Below are 16,497 nucleotides of genomic sequence, written 5' to 3' on the forward strand. Positions count from 1 at the left end.
TGTCGTGCCTTTTTATTATCCCTTGTTGGTGTTTGGATAAATCATCGCGCCGTGTCGCATCATCCTCGAGCCGAAGCATATTTTGTCAACAGATTACAGCGCCAGGGGGTGGCCCGCGATCGGTTTAATTGTTATCCGCGCGTGGGATCGCCCCTCCCCCCCCCCCCCCACATTCTTCCGTGATTAAGTGGATTTTTTCGGCGGCGGTGATTTAGTGAGTCGGCGATTCGGCGCACTCAATTGTTCGCAGGTTACGTTCGAGTGCCCGGCCACTTTCGCACGAGTGTAAATAAACGTCGCGGGGGGTCGAGTGTGACCCCGCGACCCCGCGCTTCGCGGTCTTCCCACAACCTCCGCGATTGAGACATCGCAAATTGGACCGTGACTTCGGCCTCGCCGCGCTTTTGTGTTCGGATTCGTTCCGAGGTGTCATCTGGGAGGAGACAAAATATTTTAGAGCTTACAGCTTTCTATCGCGTGAAAGTTGAAAGAAAAATTCTTCCACTGAATATGTTACACCCCTTTGGCGGAATTGCCCGCAGTCTCCGGACGGATTCGTTCCGAGGTGTCATCTGAGATGCGACAAATATTTTAGAGCTTACTGCTTTCTATTGCGTGAAAGTTGAAAGAAAAATTCTTCCGCTGAATATGTTACACTCCGTTGGCGGAATTGCCCAGTCTCCGCACTGGGCTATTTCCGGGCAACTTTTTTGTCCCGTCCGTGGACGAGTCACCCCCGTTGCCCAATCCGCGAACTGGCCGATGTGCTTGCCCATTCGGTGAACTGGACAGCCGGTCCGCGGATTGGCCGGTTAAAAGTAGTGTGAAAATCACGCCAACGGGTCGCACACTGGACAAAAAAACACATTGTATCTAGAGTCCAGAATCTTGAAAACATTGACAAGAAGAAGGACTCTTGATTCTAGCAGATTTAAGCTTAAAACAAAAGGAAATCCGCTCAAATTAAGAGGCTTGGCTCTTGAATTATTTAGCTTAAATCTGATTGAATCATGAGCATTTTTTCTTGTCGATGTTTTTAAGAGTCTGGACTCTAGATCCAATGTGTTTTTTTTTTTCCCAGTGAACCATTCGGCGAAATTCTCAAAGCGAATCTTGTGTTAATTTTGGAAGTGATACATTACGTTGCAGAAAAGAATTGGAAAAAAGATGTACCAGCTACAACCAGAGATGAATTGAGAGAGCGTTGCTTATCCAGAGGTAGTCGCTATGACTACCGTAATAGGTAGTAACCCTGGTGTTTGCCGTAAAATCCGCAGTATCCGTAGTAACGTCCACGTGAATGATTCTCCGAAAATTGCTTCAACCGCAAATATGGTCGTGGTGCTCAACACGAGAGAGATATAGAAACACACGGAGAAAGAGGCAAGTATTGATTCCCGGTTATGCCGGTCGGCGCGAAACGCATAGTGGCGCCTACAAGACTGCAGGAATACTTCTCGCATTGCGCCAAACACAGTGCGGTCGCCGCGCGCTGGCTGGTCAGCGCGGAACAAAATTTAGCGCCTACAAGACTGCAGGAATACTTCACGCATTGCGCCTAACACTGTGCGGTCGATGTTTTTAAGAGTCTGGCCTCTAGCTCCAATGTGTTTTTTTTTTTTTTTTTTTTTTTTTTTTTTTTTTTTTTTTTTTTTTTTTTTTCCAGTGTAACTTTAAATCGATGGTGAAACTCCCAAACCACGTATCTCGGTTTGCGACGTTGTAGACTTCCTGTCATGCACTATTTTTTCAAATCGAGATTTACTCAACGCGAATTCTTAAAAACGTCCGTGATTTTCCCTCTCTGTGCGAAGTAAATTCTAGAGAAACTCCAAGGAATGATGTTGATTTGTTCTCTTTCAAAAAAATAAAATGGGAGCGGAGATTCTTAAACACCGCAAACGAGATACGTGGTTTGGGAGGTTCACCGTCGAAATGCAATTCGCACGCTAATCAATGATCGTCCCCCACTGATCGACCTCTAGCGAAGTATTCGCGAGAGTTTGATCGAAACTTATGATAAATATCAAAACAATTTACACGTTGTGTAAATACATTTTGCAACTCATTTTTTTTTTTATTTTGGCAAAAGTGTTTTAATACTTTGCGAGTTTTTTTTTTTAAATTTTGCTTATGTATCCAGTGTCTTGAATATGCGTGTTGCAGGTTCAAAAATTGGGGGCTTTTTCGCTTTACAAAGAATAGACTGAGTTGGCTGAATCGCCTCGATGCAACTATTCGTGTTTCACGGATGTGCGTTTTGCATATCCAAAAATTGAAGGCCCGTTCGCTTTTCTCATTTCTTTAAAGGCGCATGGGACTCGTCAGTCGGAGCACTCGAAATACAAAGTACCTATTTAGGGGAAATATTACCAGTTAGTGACGCGAGGCCAGAGTATCAAAGGCCATGAATTGAATCGGTCATTCTTAAAAGACTGACGCCAGAAATGAAAACACGATAGGCAAACTTTGGAAACTGCAATAATCGATCCGTTTTAACTGTAGTAGATTATATAATAATGTGATTAAATATGAAAACTTCATTGCTTTGACATTTCAGAGCTCTGAAATGTATAACGGGCCCATTACAAGATTTTTTGACTATTTTTCTCGAATAATAATTTCTGATCCTCAAGTCTTTTTTAGAACGACCTATTCAAGTCGGTGATTATCTCGACCTACTACTTCATTGATTGGATTGCATTTCGCAAAAAGGAACCAGGAGCATTGCAATGCTGCTAAGATTGTGCAACTTCTCTTGTCTTAGAAGAAAAACCTGACTATCTATAAACAGTTTCTATTTTACTCGCTAAAAACTGTAAAATTAAGACAAAAATTACTCTGTAAATTTCATGTTTTTTCAGGAATTCAATAGTTGTATTGCAATGGATGAAGTTGCACAATCTTAGCAACATTGCAATGCCCTGGTTCCTTTTTGCAAAATGCAATCCAATTGTGAGATGGTTGTCGCCACTTGATGCTACGATTAGTGTTCCACGGCTGTGCAAGTTGCATATTCAAAAATTGAAGGGACTGTAAGAGACAAGATCGGCTTCGAAGAACTTCGATATAGTGATGCATTATCTGAACAAGCACAGATGCCTGGTATATTAATTTATAGCCTCAGCCAAAAGTTGAGGAAACTCCGATGTTATAATCCCCAAAGCAAAAGGGTTGATTCTGGATCATTCCTCCGCAACAAAACATGGAAAAGTCAAGTGAAAATGCAATTGAAGTGTAAGTTGCTCGATGTTGATGATGTTCCTGTATCAATTCTATTTTAGATCCGTTTTGTGCCTTAATATCCTGGGGAGAACCATTTCTTTGCGTTAGAAATTTTTTTCTCGTATTTTTTCTTTTTTTTTTTTTTTTTTTTTTTTTTTTTTTTTTAAGAGAGAGAGAGAGAGAGAGAAATTATATTAAGAAGTTAGTGAAAATATACCTATGGAGCATTATAACAGAGGTTTAGCTCATAAATTCTGATGTGAAGCCAAGCCATAATTTCTAAAGGCTTTTCGTTTACAGTGAATTGATTCAAGACTGGAATAATTATTCGGGAAATGTATCGTTTCACTCTCACCCTCCCGTTGAAAACTACTATTCCATCCTTGCTTTGGTACCGGCGGTCAATCGAACTCTTAATTCAGGAGATAACTTTTGTCTTTCTGCATTTCATTTTTATCCTTATGGAAATGACACATAAAATTTGCATTCGGATCGAACATTTGCAAAATCATAAGATTAATTGTGTTATCTTTGATTTACTTTGTTTTTCCTCCTCTACATAAGAATTATCTTCCATCCTTTATCTTTTCCTATCGTTTCCTTTGCAGCTATCCTAGAAAGAAAGTTTCCGAAGGCAACCAGCTACAATATTTCTTTGAGACATCAATAATACGATTGCAACGAAAATGTTGAAGGTTTCATACTGATACTTCATTCTGCTGAGATTTACTGGTGCACGCAGACTAGAGGGTGAGTCAACCCTTAACTCCCATCATCAATACAGATCACCCCCTCTGACGGCAAAGCTTGGAACTTTTTGCTCGAGGCTTGCGATCGTGCTACGTAAGCACTAACGCCCTCTGCATGGCAGAATCGATATCTGCAAGTCTCCGGTACACCTCAATGTTTCACTGGAAAATTCTCGCACTAAATGATAAAATAAAACACGCGTCTCTTTTGCCTTGATATACCTATGTAAGTTTCAAGACCTTATCAACAAATAGAAATCAAGGAGGAGAAAATTGCGGATCATTATACCATAAAAACTATGAAATAAATGCATGCTATCTTGTACAGAAGATCATAATTCAACGTAGAGCAAAAACGCCCAAAACAACAGGTAGAGGGCTAATTATATTATTGAATTAATGTTTCCAGGCCCTTGGGTATATTTTTGAGTGGGAATGAAAACAAGTTCTCCTCAACGACTTTGAAGATCAATTTTTTTATCATATCAATTTAGATCTTCAGCTGTATGGATATCCACACATATGGCATAATTTTAACCGGGATTTTTTCACTTTCAACGTAAAGTGCTCACTCAATTTGTAATATGAGAATGTATAGATCCTTCCATCATAACAAAATACTCAATTTAGATTTTTTTTCACGGAAATCCGATCAGACTAATGGTATCTCCAAGGAATAACCCGACAGCATTACGGTTATCATACATTTCTATCACTCCATGGAATTTTAAGTATGTTGCATTACATCGGCAAAATTTCTTAAAAACTTATAGATTCGACCAAACCTACATTTTAAGTACACGTGCAGGGGTACGAGTGGATGTCAGTCGTTTTTACCATCATGGAATTTTGCACGTGGTCAAAGATTGAACAAATAAAATGCAACCTTATAATATGTCTATACATTTGATACATAATATAGTATATCTTTTAAAATTATAGAGTATGTTTGTGAATTTTTTCAGCGTGAAATTTTTTACGGTGTAAAGTTGAAGAAACGTGAAGACAAGTGATGATTATTTGCCTATTCTTCCCTCCTGAGATCTTTATCTTCATGCGCATGTAGTCTGTATACATAGAGACGTCGACAAAGTTTAAGTCTGAGGATATGTGTCTCCTAAAATTATAAATTCTCACGAATAGGTGAGTTTCCAATAGGGAAATCTAATTTCTCTGATAAGAAGAATGAATGGTTTATGTTAGCCTTTAAAAAGGCAGCTTTGAACTTATCCACACTTAACTGACTTAACTGACTTATTTTTCGCCTAAGAAAACTTTGATAGCTTAAGCCAAAGAATTTCTCTAAACAGTACAGATCAGATACTTTAGTTTCTAGTTCCTTGTATTGAATCGTATTTACTATTGTAAACAAATCAAGCGTCAACTTTTAAGATCAAACATTGGTGGAAGAAAAACACTTAAAATATTTTGATAATATTAGCATGGTTTCAGGGTAAGTGGGAACATAATTGTTTCGTGTCATTTCTCTATTTTTAAATTTTCTGCAATTGAATTATACGATATGCTGGTGAAAATACACTATAGCCTATGATAATTAAGATCTAAAGTATAGCAATAATTGAAAAAAGCGTAATATATTTACTTTTTAACCAGAATCGGCTTAACATCATTAGACGTTGCCTAATTTCTTGATCACGCGTCTCATTGTTCAACCAAAATGTTCTGCCTTGAATTCGGTGATTGCTTTCTTCATTGTTGAAATTCGGGTAAGTTTGACGGAAAATTTCAAGGCGGTATATCGTTTATATAGTTTAATGTTTAAAGGGAAACACAAAAAGGCATTAAACTATGTGAATGCAGTTACAATGATACAGGCTAAATTCGCCCGACGGAACAACAGTCAGGGTGAGAATTTACAGGGGCACACTGGCATCGAAAGGTTAGGAGGCGACCATGATTTGGGGTCCCTTCTGTTTGGTGTCCCCTCTGAGGGGAGAGGGGGCGAGATTTCCCCCAGAAGGAGAGGGAGGTGCGAGGGTTTATTTCAAATTAGCGAGCCCTGCATCATTCGTGGCATTTGTGGGTTAATACTCCAATCTCATTGTTTGTAACTTGCTCCGACCAGTTCGCCTTCGATACCTCGATAGGCAATGTAAGCGGCTTGAGAACAGTAATGGTTACTCGCAGCATTTTGGCCACGTTTACTTGGTTTTTATAGTATAACTGTTTTTCCAAAAACTCTTTCCCTCGGGTTACGGCCCCCCAAAGTTGGAGAAAAAAAATCGTCTCTTTAACACCGTGACAATGTTTATCAACCAATATTAATGAAAATTGGTAAATGAGGATAATTTTTAGCGTTTTTTCAGTTTTGACCTCCTAAAAAGGGAAAACGCATTTTAAGGGGGGTTTAGGAGGGTATCGAACCTAAAAAAGGCCAGAATTTTAGGACAAACATTTATTTTTGACGGCACCATTAGATTTAGCGTTGATAAATATTGAGAAAATGTGTCTTGCGTTTTTTTGTCATGACTCATCATTTTCGAGGTAATAAGTACTGAATGGAGCGTGAGTGGGCAGAAAGGGAGCGGGGGGTGGCCCCCAGGGAAATCGTTATTGGAAAAAATGTATACCACGAAAACTTCTTTTTTTGACCCAAAGAATCGAATTCTTCAATATTTGTACTGAATCCTGGGACACCCTGTATAATATTGTCTCCGTAACCCACTAATGTAGGTACGCTCAATTGTTTTCCTTTTTCTGCTGGTTATATGGCTTCATGTTACACTCAATTTCAATGCGAACCAAACACTCAGTAAACGAATTAAGTTCCCAAACTCGAACGAGTTTCAAGAGACATTGATGATGGCTGGTGATGGCGCGACTCGGTCTGATGAGAGCGTGTCCAATAGGCGACACGCGGCAGGAGTGAAGAGCGGCACTGCGGAGCGTAAACGAGCATAAAAATTGAATGAGCTTTTCATGAACTATCCGCGAAACCGAGTCGAAATTGAAGGGGCATCGGTGACCCACCCCGACCCCGACCTGACTCGCGTTCGGCGGGTAGCTCGAGATGGTACTGTGTCGCCATTCGACGCGCCTACCCTTCCCCTGTTGCCGTTTTGTCATTTACGAGGGAATAATGAGGGAGAGTAAATTGAATTACATCTATTGGTAGAAGAGGAGAGCATTCGTTGAAAAAAGCCTCCATGTCTTAAAAGAAATCGAGGAGATTTCCAAGAAGGGTTACGTGTATAAAACGAACAAAAAAACAGTCTTTTCAGAAAAACACGTTTCAACTTATTATTATTTATTCAAGGAAAATAGAGGTAGGAGTTGTTGAATGATATAGGAATTTCCAGTTAATTGTGGTGGTATGTAAACCAATAAAAATTAGATTACCAACCCAAGTGTTGCGGCACTACTACAATTAATCGGAGAGGCCTATTAAATCTAACAAATTGGGGTAGTGCCCATGGGCGGAAATAGGGTGGGGCCGCCCCCCCTCCTCACAATGCAGCTCGTTCACCTGGTTTTAAGTTGATTAATTTGGAAATGAAATTTGACCATACTTAATTATTTTCGAATGTTGTGAGAGGAATTTTTGAAAATTTTCAGGTTTACTCCCTTTTTCTATAGAAATAGTCGGCGATCATAGGTCTTGAAGATTGAAGCTGAATTTTAATGGCATAAGTGAATAATCTCCTATCGATACAGTTGCTAACACAGTATTGAGTATAAATAGGCTAATCAACGGTTTTTTAGAAAATAGGCCCCTGCGTGCATAGGCCCTCCTCCCAGAAATATCCTAAACCCTCGGTCCTGTCATCAAACCAGTGTTCTAGAGCCAAAAGGTACCTAACTCAATTTTTCAGAAAAATCTTGTGAGTGGCGTTTAGAAAATTTCCATTAACGGTTCCACGTGTGCGGAAAATTCGGTAGCCCTGTCTCACGCCGATTATGAGATACGGAGCTTCAAAAATTACGATTTACATTGGAACCAAGGGGGCCGACGCGTGGTTTTTCCCTGATATCTCGAATAGACTAAAATAGAGTTAGGTGCCTTTTAGCCCTGGGGTACTGAAATAATGGTCTGCTGACTCCAAAATTTGAAGAATAACACTGTAAAAAAAAACTTTTTTTAAGCGCCTCATACGAACAGTATTCGCAAAAACGACATCCGACATCACGGCAAATGATCGTAAGCCTCGCGGGCCCGCAATTAGTCGAATCTACGGCGCTCCGAAACAATTAACCCGACTTAATAGACTAGAGACGTCCCCACGACCCTCCACTCCCAACCCACCGCCACCACCCACCCCTCCAAGCGCAAAAATACGCAAAAAAAGGGCATAACTTTTGTGACAACATGTGACTAATCTAGAGATTTCCGTTCTGGAATGAAAGACACACACGTCCAGGCCATTTCCTGCCTCGGGATGGCGAGAGCGCGACCGCGCGAGAGGGGGTGGGGGGTGGCTGGTTCTGGTATCACTATCGCCGACGGAGGGGATGAGTGGTGTATGTTTTGAAACAATGAATATCTGAGTGGGGTGTTTAGTTCCGGTGGAAGCACGCGCCGGGCGCGGAGTGCACGCTGCCGCCCGGCCGGTTGCATACTGTCACGGCGCAACGCCGCCGGCGGTTCCCTCTTGTTGCACTCAGTCTGTGGAAAAACATATAAGTTTCCTCACCGGGGACGATGGTTATTGAATGAACGGCCCGCGAATCCGCGACTCATGGTCCGTAACGACCGACCCGCTGCGCTGCGGCCGCTGGACTTTAATGGATGGGCCACCGACGGCAACGGGCCACGGGCTTTGCACACTTAGTACGGAAATGATGCTGTGATTGAGGATCCCAACGGGTGTTGCTCCACTCAACTTCAGGGATGAACTTTTGGTCGAGACGATGAACCAGTGCTGCTACTATTGCATGGTGTCAAGATTTGCTATTATACGTGAATCTTACCGATCTATAGGGGCGAGATCCATATGCTGTGCCGCCCCACTGTCGATTTCTATAGCTCTCGATACACGATCAAAGTCCGAACCAATTCCGATCTAAGTAAACCATTTGATGACTGATGTTCACCATTCAACAATTCTCTTTTACGGGCCGTCAATTTTGATCAGAATGGAGTGCCACCATTCATCATTTCTTGCCACATGTTACATTTCTGCCAGGTTTTCATTTGAAAATTAAGCCCTGGATAGACGATCAAATTCCCGAACCAATTCCTATCAAAGTAGTATCAAAGTGTCGGTAGTCATCAGTCCTAAACTCATTGATTTGCTTCATTTTAAAATGAAAACTTGGCAGAAATGTTTCCTTGTGGCAGGAAATGATGAATGGTGGCACTCCGTTCTGATCTTACTTTGAACAAAAAAGTGCGGCCCGTCAAAATTTGATGGTAGATGGTGGCCACCACTTTCGTTTGAGCTTTGTCCCGTTGACCAACTCGGCTGTACTAGTCTACTTATGCACCGGACTAACAGTCCTATATCCTTGATTTTATCACATGAAACTGGAAAATTGGCAACGCTGTACAGCCTAAACGAGGGGTCACTTCAAGTTGAAACTTTGCCTTACCATAGGCTTTCATTTGAGCACTGTCCGGTTGACCAACTCGGGTATAAAAAAAGGGGCTAAAAAACACCACTTTTTGGCGAGGCTCTTTCGTTGCTGGAGGGAGGAAGATCTCAGTTGATTTAGATCATTAATTTTGGGTAGGGTCTGTCGATCTACATTTCCTGAATGATATACTAACAAAATTTAAGTACTTACATTTATTTTGGAGGCTGCATTAGAAGAGAGACTGGAAAAATAGACCAACATCGTCTCTGGCTGTAACAACGAGGTAACGGCTAGCGCAACCAGGCATGACGGACGGCGGATTGTAGGTTAGGTCCTGAGTTTTAGAGTTGGAGGGAAACTACGAAGCACGCTGTCGTACTTACCCGAAAAGTCCCGGAAGAAGCCGAATCGTATGATCGTATGGTTACGGCGCGGCTCGCGTTTTCAAATAAATTAAACCATATTTTGAAGATAAAATTTTCTTCAAGCACGAGCAGATCATCCGAAAACGCGAAAATCTAAAGAAAGGCACCCACACAGGCTAATTTTTTCTTGACAAAGAAATTTTCTTTAATTATAATTAATATTTTTTTTTATCTAAAGAAACATCAATGAGACCAATTTTTTTCTAAATTTAAATAAAATACTTCATTTCAGTTACACTCAATTTCTTTGACTCAAAAATATGTTTCACCGAGGAAAAAACATCTTCGTCGAGAATCGGATAAGATCGAAAGAGTTGATACGTCGCTGCCAAAGGTCGCTGCATTACAGGAAGATTGACTCGGACTGCCCGTATCGGTGCATAAACAGTGCCCCTTCAAGGGCCTTTGCGGCAACATTATATACAATCGGTCCTTCTTCCAATGTCCACGGCTAGAATAAGAAAATCTACGTTCGACAGCGAGTAACTTTTTATGGACGCGTGCTGTGACACTTGGAAACGTTCACGTAATAAAGTTCTTACACATTACTGAATTGTTAATTTATAATATTATTTGGAAACATATTTAATAAACATTGTTACAATTTTAAATTGAAATATGTTTTTGAAAAATTATTGTATTATATTTCTGCAGTGTTTTTTATGAATATGATAATAACATTACTTATTCACGTTTTAATAATATTGCGTTAAATATTATCGTAACATTATCATGAAATATTACTCAAGTATGTTGCGTTGCAAGGTTTTTGTAATGTTTCTTGTAATTATTTTTAAAACATTGTCAGAAAATGTTATAAGACAACGTTGCAAATACATTATCAACACATTGCTGAAAAATATTACTGTGAAATGTTGCGTGAAACATTTCCATGAAACATTGCCAAAACGTCAACATTGCCGGCTTGCCGGGCGGGGTAATCCGGACAGGGTATCAGTCAACTGTAGTCCAAGTTCATCCAAAACTTGAGATACAATAGTGTCGGTTTCCTCTTCATCGTCTTCATCTCCCATAGCATCGTCTATTGCATCATTCATGACTTCTTCCTTCATGTCCATGATCTCAGATTGTTTTTCAAATTCTTGTAAAATTCTTTGAATCTGTGGCAGATACATTTGTCTGTTCATACTCTGCATAGCTTTGGTGACTCCTCTCATGATGAGAGTGAGACCGATTCACTTGTTGATAATGCTGATACGGTGATATTCCAACAATATGAGCTTTTTCTCTGTCTAGATCACGCATTGCCTTGTTCAAAGCCCGTTGATTTTTCCTCAACATTTCTTCTGGTGTCATACGACGATTACAATTACATACATACATTATAATACATTACAAATTTAATGTATTCTTTCCTTGCCCATCTCCAAATTTAATGCATTCTTTCCTTGTCCTAAATTTTAATTTTCTACTACCCTTTTTGTGACTCCTACTTCTTAAATATTTAAATTATGTTTTTTTGACGATCTCTCCTCATCTACGGTGTTAATGGCTTCAATGTTAAAGCACCAAATAAATGTATTTACCAACCAACCATACATATATTATAATACATTATTACAAATATTATTTACAATCTTACATACTTTAGCTAATTCTAAATCTTCTGGCTGAAGAGCTTCAGAATGTTTAGTTGGTTTCGGTAAGGGTATTGCATCAGCATCTGCTTCATCACTGCATTCTCTGTACGTCTTTCAGACTGGAGTCCAAAACTAGTGAACTGGTTGTCTCCAAACTGGCAGTCAACTGCTCCATCTTAGCTTTTTCCTTCCTTTCTGTACTTAAATAAATGTCATACTCTGACTGTGCTAAATCACACTTTGCTTTGGCATCATCAGCCGTCTTCTTCAAATCAATTTGCTTGGCTTGGAGCTTATCTTTATCATCCTGAAGGCTCTTTGTGTCAGTTCGTAAAGAGGCCAAGATTTTGTCCCTCTGTGCCTCTTCTTTCACTCGGTCAGCTTCCAAGCGTGTTGCTAGAGCTTGCAATTCTGCAATTTCTTTTGCATTTTTTTTCTGGCAACGCCTTTAACTCAGCCAGTTTATTCTCTTCCTTCTTTTTGTCTTCCATCAGCTTTTTCCGCTTTTTGTTGGTCTCTTTTAGGTCGGCAGCAATTGTGGTGTCCACTAAGGTTGTTGTTCCAAAAGTTCAAGATTCCGAAAGTTCAAGATATTAAAGTTGTCACTCTGCCACACAGGTCAAATAGAGATCCGAAAGAGACTTTGCCACACAGGTCAAATAGAGGTCCACGAAGATACCACTAATGTTGTTGTTCCAAAAGTTCAAGATTCCGAAAGTTCAAGATATTAAAGTTGTCACTCTGTCACACAGGTCAAATACAAGTGAAATAAAATACCACGAAGGTTAAATGAATATAAGTTCACTAAAGTTCAAAAAAAAATTAAGTCCACGAAGTAGAATACCACGAAGGTTAAATTACCACGAAGGTTGAAAAATACGAAATTAAAGCAAAATAAGAGTTTGCAAATTAGGCCCGGATATTGACAAGATCCGAAATATAAAAACAAAGTTCGCCACTAAGGTCCGAAATTAACACCACGGAGGTATGATTTTAAAAGTTTGAAATCTGCCACAAAGGTCCGGAATTCACACCACGGAGGTATGATTTAAAAGTTTGAAATCTGCCACAAAGGTCCGAAATTCACATTCAAAAAGTTGTCAATTGTTACTTTGCCACACAGGCCAAATACTACAAGTCCACAAAGGCACGCACAAACTATAAGAACCACATAACGAGACAACCACGCTCTGCTACCATGTTAAGATTTTGAGGATCTTGGTTCTTATTAAAAACAACTTTATTTTCATAGTGACTCATTTAATCAACTTTCATTCACACAGGAATTACAACAAGTGGTTCAATAGAGAGTTTTCTGTTATCTTGTCGATCAAGTAATTAAGGTTAATGAGAGTGAGACCGATTCACTTGTTGATAATGCTGATACGGTGATATTCCAACAATATGAGCTTTTTCTCTGTCTAGATCACGCATTGCCTTGTTCAAAGCCCGTTGATTTTTCCTCAACATTTCTTCTGGTGTCATACGACGATTACAATTACATACATACATTATAATACATTACAATACATACATACATTATAATACATTATTACAAATATTATTTACAATCTTACATACTTTAGCTAATTCTAAATCTTCTGGCTGAAGAGCTTCAGAATGTTTAGTTGGTTTCGGTAAGGGTATTGCATCAGCATCTGCTTCATCACTGCATTCTCTGTACGTCTTTCAGACTAAGGCTGAAGTCTGAGGGTTGGTTGTCATTGCTGACTTCCCCTCCGCTGCCTTCTCCTGCTCCTCCCTGAGTTTTCTTTCCCTTCTTCGCTTTTTGATTTGGGCTCCAGAAAGTTTCCTCTTTTTCGTTTTGTCCTTTGGCTCGGTCTCTCCGGTTCTGGCTTCCGCCACCCCGGTAGTTTCCTCTGAGGTTGCTGAGTCTTTCGGTTCTCCCAAAAGCCTCTCCTCCGTCTCAGAGGAGACTTCCATCACCTCGGATTCTTGCAGTGCGGCATTTTCGTGCCCCCCGCCTGTGCAGAGTTCTGAGGATGTAGCAGTGTGTTGCTTCTCCTCATTCCCCTGAAGTACCATCTCTAGGTCTGAGTCTGGTCGACTCTCCCCTGAGATGTTCTGGTTTTGTGGTGTTTCAGAGTGAATGTTATCCATATGAGTCCCACGAGATGTGAGGAAGTGGTGTGGTCCACCCTAGCAGAGCCTCTTACCAGGGTAAGGCTACATACGCTGGGAGGTCGCCCGGTATCCCAGGGCTCCGTTAAGGCACCATTTGCCCCTGGTGCCATACTCCCAACGCACGGGTCGCTTTACACGCTGGGTATTTGGGGCTTGGAGCGTTTGGTCCGCGACCTTTTATTCAGTATATTCAAGGCTACCCTACACAAGTATTACACGACGGCACTACCTACATAGGGAATCCAGCTATCCGCCACCTGCTGACGCGCCCACTAGGTAACGCCCCCAACCCGTGGGTACATAATAATTACTCGACTTATTTTAGAGTGGTTGAGAAACTGGAATAATTTTGTATCTCTCAAAATAACTACCCGAATCAGCAATGGGAAACTAAATATCAATAGTCCGTTTTGAATCCAAGAAATAGACTTTGCTCTTTGTTAAGGCAAAACAGTCGTACATTTCATTTTTGGGCACAGTCGCAATTGTCTCTAGCGGTTTCTTAATATTTAAGTTGATAATGTTTAACATGGTGTTTAGAACATCGGGAGGAAATAAAAATGGTGATGATTTGGATTCGATTGCAGAATTGCTACATGAAAGTTAAAAAATGCGTTCTGAATCTCTATAATGTAGAAAATTAATGACGAGAGTTCTAACTCAATAACATTCTCGTGTCGAAGTCTGTGAAATTTGAGGGACAAATTTTGGAAATTTTCATTAATTTTTTCTTGGAATCCGTTTTTAAAGTAAGTTAGATTATAAATTAATTCTTCAACAAGGTTCAATCCTCCCGTTAAAGTTCCTTCATCACTGTCAAACCTAACTTTCTGTAACTTATTGTCAACTAAAAATTCGAGTTGTATCCAATTTTAATTTATGAATTTCGGAAAATAATTTTTTTCTATCCTTGTGATCCGGTTTGCCAAAAAGAAATTTAATAACTGTGCCAGCTGTATTGAAGGCTCTTTTCCTTCTGCTTATCCGTACGAAGTTTATTAAAGCTGATATTTCTTTATCCAAATTTCCTACTGAAGTGTTTAAAGATGATAATAACTCGTTGAAACGCCCTTCTATTTCACCATCTTCATCAAAACTTTTAATCGTGTATGACAAGTTGCCTATCTGCTGTAATAATTGCAGTTGCTCATTAAAAATTTCGCCTAAATCATAATTTACCGAGACAGTCCACGTATGTGTTGACAAAATAACGTCCGTTTCCCATTCAAAAATCACTCCCGTGTTTAGAGGTTGTATTTTAAAAGGTTCACAGTTTCTGAACATGAGCCACAGATGCAAGAAGAAGAATAGTACCAACATTTCAAAAAAATCACTTGTAGGGGGTGGGTTGTGCAGTTATCCAACTCTAGAAGACACAAACAACTGTGTTTCACTCTAAGATGCCTTTCTTTCATGATAAGATTTTAATGTAGATGGATGTGCAATCTGAGTTCCTGTTTTTTCTGTTCGTAAATCCTCGATTTCAAACATGGATAACCCAATTTTTCGTTTGATCAAAAATGGACCAACATACTGAAATTTCAATTTCCCGCGTTATTCCTTCTTCTTTTCTGGCATATACGATAGGACTTTACAGTTTACTTTGAAGGGCGCATCGGCTAAACGTCGGTTTTTGTACTCCTCCTGCTTTTTTCTGGCCTTTTCTATTAGTACCTCGGTTTGTTCCCTATATTCACTGATCTTATCTAATCTCTCTTGAATAGAAACTTGCTCACCAGGTGGACGTATTGCTGCTTCAAACGGACTTCTAAAATTATATCCGAATAAAAGTTTATGCGGGGAAATTCCTGTAGCGCAATTTGTTGTTGAATTATGGGCTATCATTGCACAAATTGCGTATTCTTTCCAGGCTGTAGTGACCGGATTGCAGTATTCCCTTAAACAATTGCCTTTAAAAGACAAATTTCTCTCACTCTTGGAATTTTGACATGGGGCATATCCTGCTGAAAAACTGTGTTTGACCCCTACTTGATGAAGAAACTTTCCTAATTCCTCTGATGTAAATTAACTTGCTTTATCCGTCTGAATTTGTTTCGGAAATACGAAAATGAAGAACATTTCTTTGAAGAACTCAATTACACACTTTGAATCAGCAGATTCAACGAGTTTGACATAAACATACGATGTTAAGTAACATGAAGGTAAAATAATGTATCTGTATCCACCTGATAACGAGTTTGGACCTTGGATATCTATGCACAATCTTTCCATGGGCTGCGTTGGAATTTCATGTGAATGAATTGTTCCTATTTCTTTTCCTGATCTTTTCTTTGCATAAGCGCATTTATCACAAGTTTTAACGTATTCTTTTACGTCTCAATCCGTACAACCTTTCCGATAAAAATTTCTGTTTAATTTCTCTAAAGTCTTCGCAATGCCCACGTGACCTCCGCCGCGAATCATTGATTTCTATCATACATTGTAATCTTTAAAAAAATGAACCAATATTGACATGTTCCGTTCCAGCATGTCTACTTTGATCGGAATTGGTTCGGAATTTGATCGTCTATCCAGGGCTTTTGGGATGAACTTTTGGTTGAGGCGATGAACCATTGCTGCTACTATTGCACGGTGTCGAGATTTGCTATCATAGGTGAATCTTACCGATCTATAGGGGCGAGATCCATATGCTGTGCTGCCCCACTGTCGATTTCTATAGCTCTCGATACACGATCAAATTCCGAACCGATTCCGATCAAAGTAGACCGGTTGATGACTGATGCTCACCATTCAACAATTTTCTTTGATCAAAATTGGACGGGTTGTCAATTTTGATCAGAACGGAGTGCCACCATT

General features: G+C 39.9%; 1 protein-coding gene and 1 pseudogene across 2 annotated transcripts in view; both read right to left on the reverse strand.

Annotated features, from left to right (window-relative positions):
- The window catches only part of Ets65A (DNA-binding protein D-ETS-3), a 124,922-nt gene that overhangs the window by 77,082 nt on the left and 31,343 nt on the right, over nt 1-16,497 (reverse strand). Inside the window, exon 1 of one of the 2 annotated variants that reach the window (XM_019042504.2) lies at nt 9,720-9,859. The exons of the other annotated variant lie outside the window; for it this stretch is intronic. The gene's annotated coding sequence lies outside the window, so the exon portion shown is untranslated. Of the gene's footprint in view, nt 1-9,719; nt 9,860-16,497 lie in introns of those variants that run through there. 2 annotated transcript variants of the gene reach the window in all.
- Nucleotides 10,215-13,062, reverse strand: LOC109031153 (charged multivesicular body protein 2a pseudogene; annotated as a pseudogene).

The sequence above is a fragment of the Bemisia tabaci genome, chromosome 3 (assembly GCF_918797505.1).
Source record: "Bemisia tabaci chromosome 3, PGI_BMITA_v3".
In the NCBI taxonomy this organism is placed as follows: Eukaryota; Metazoa; Arthropoda; class Insecta; order Hemiptera; family Aleyrodidae; genus Bemisia; species Bemisia tabaci.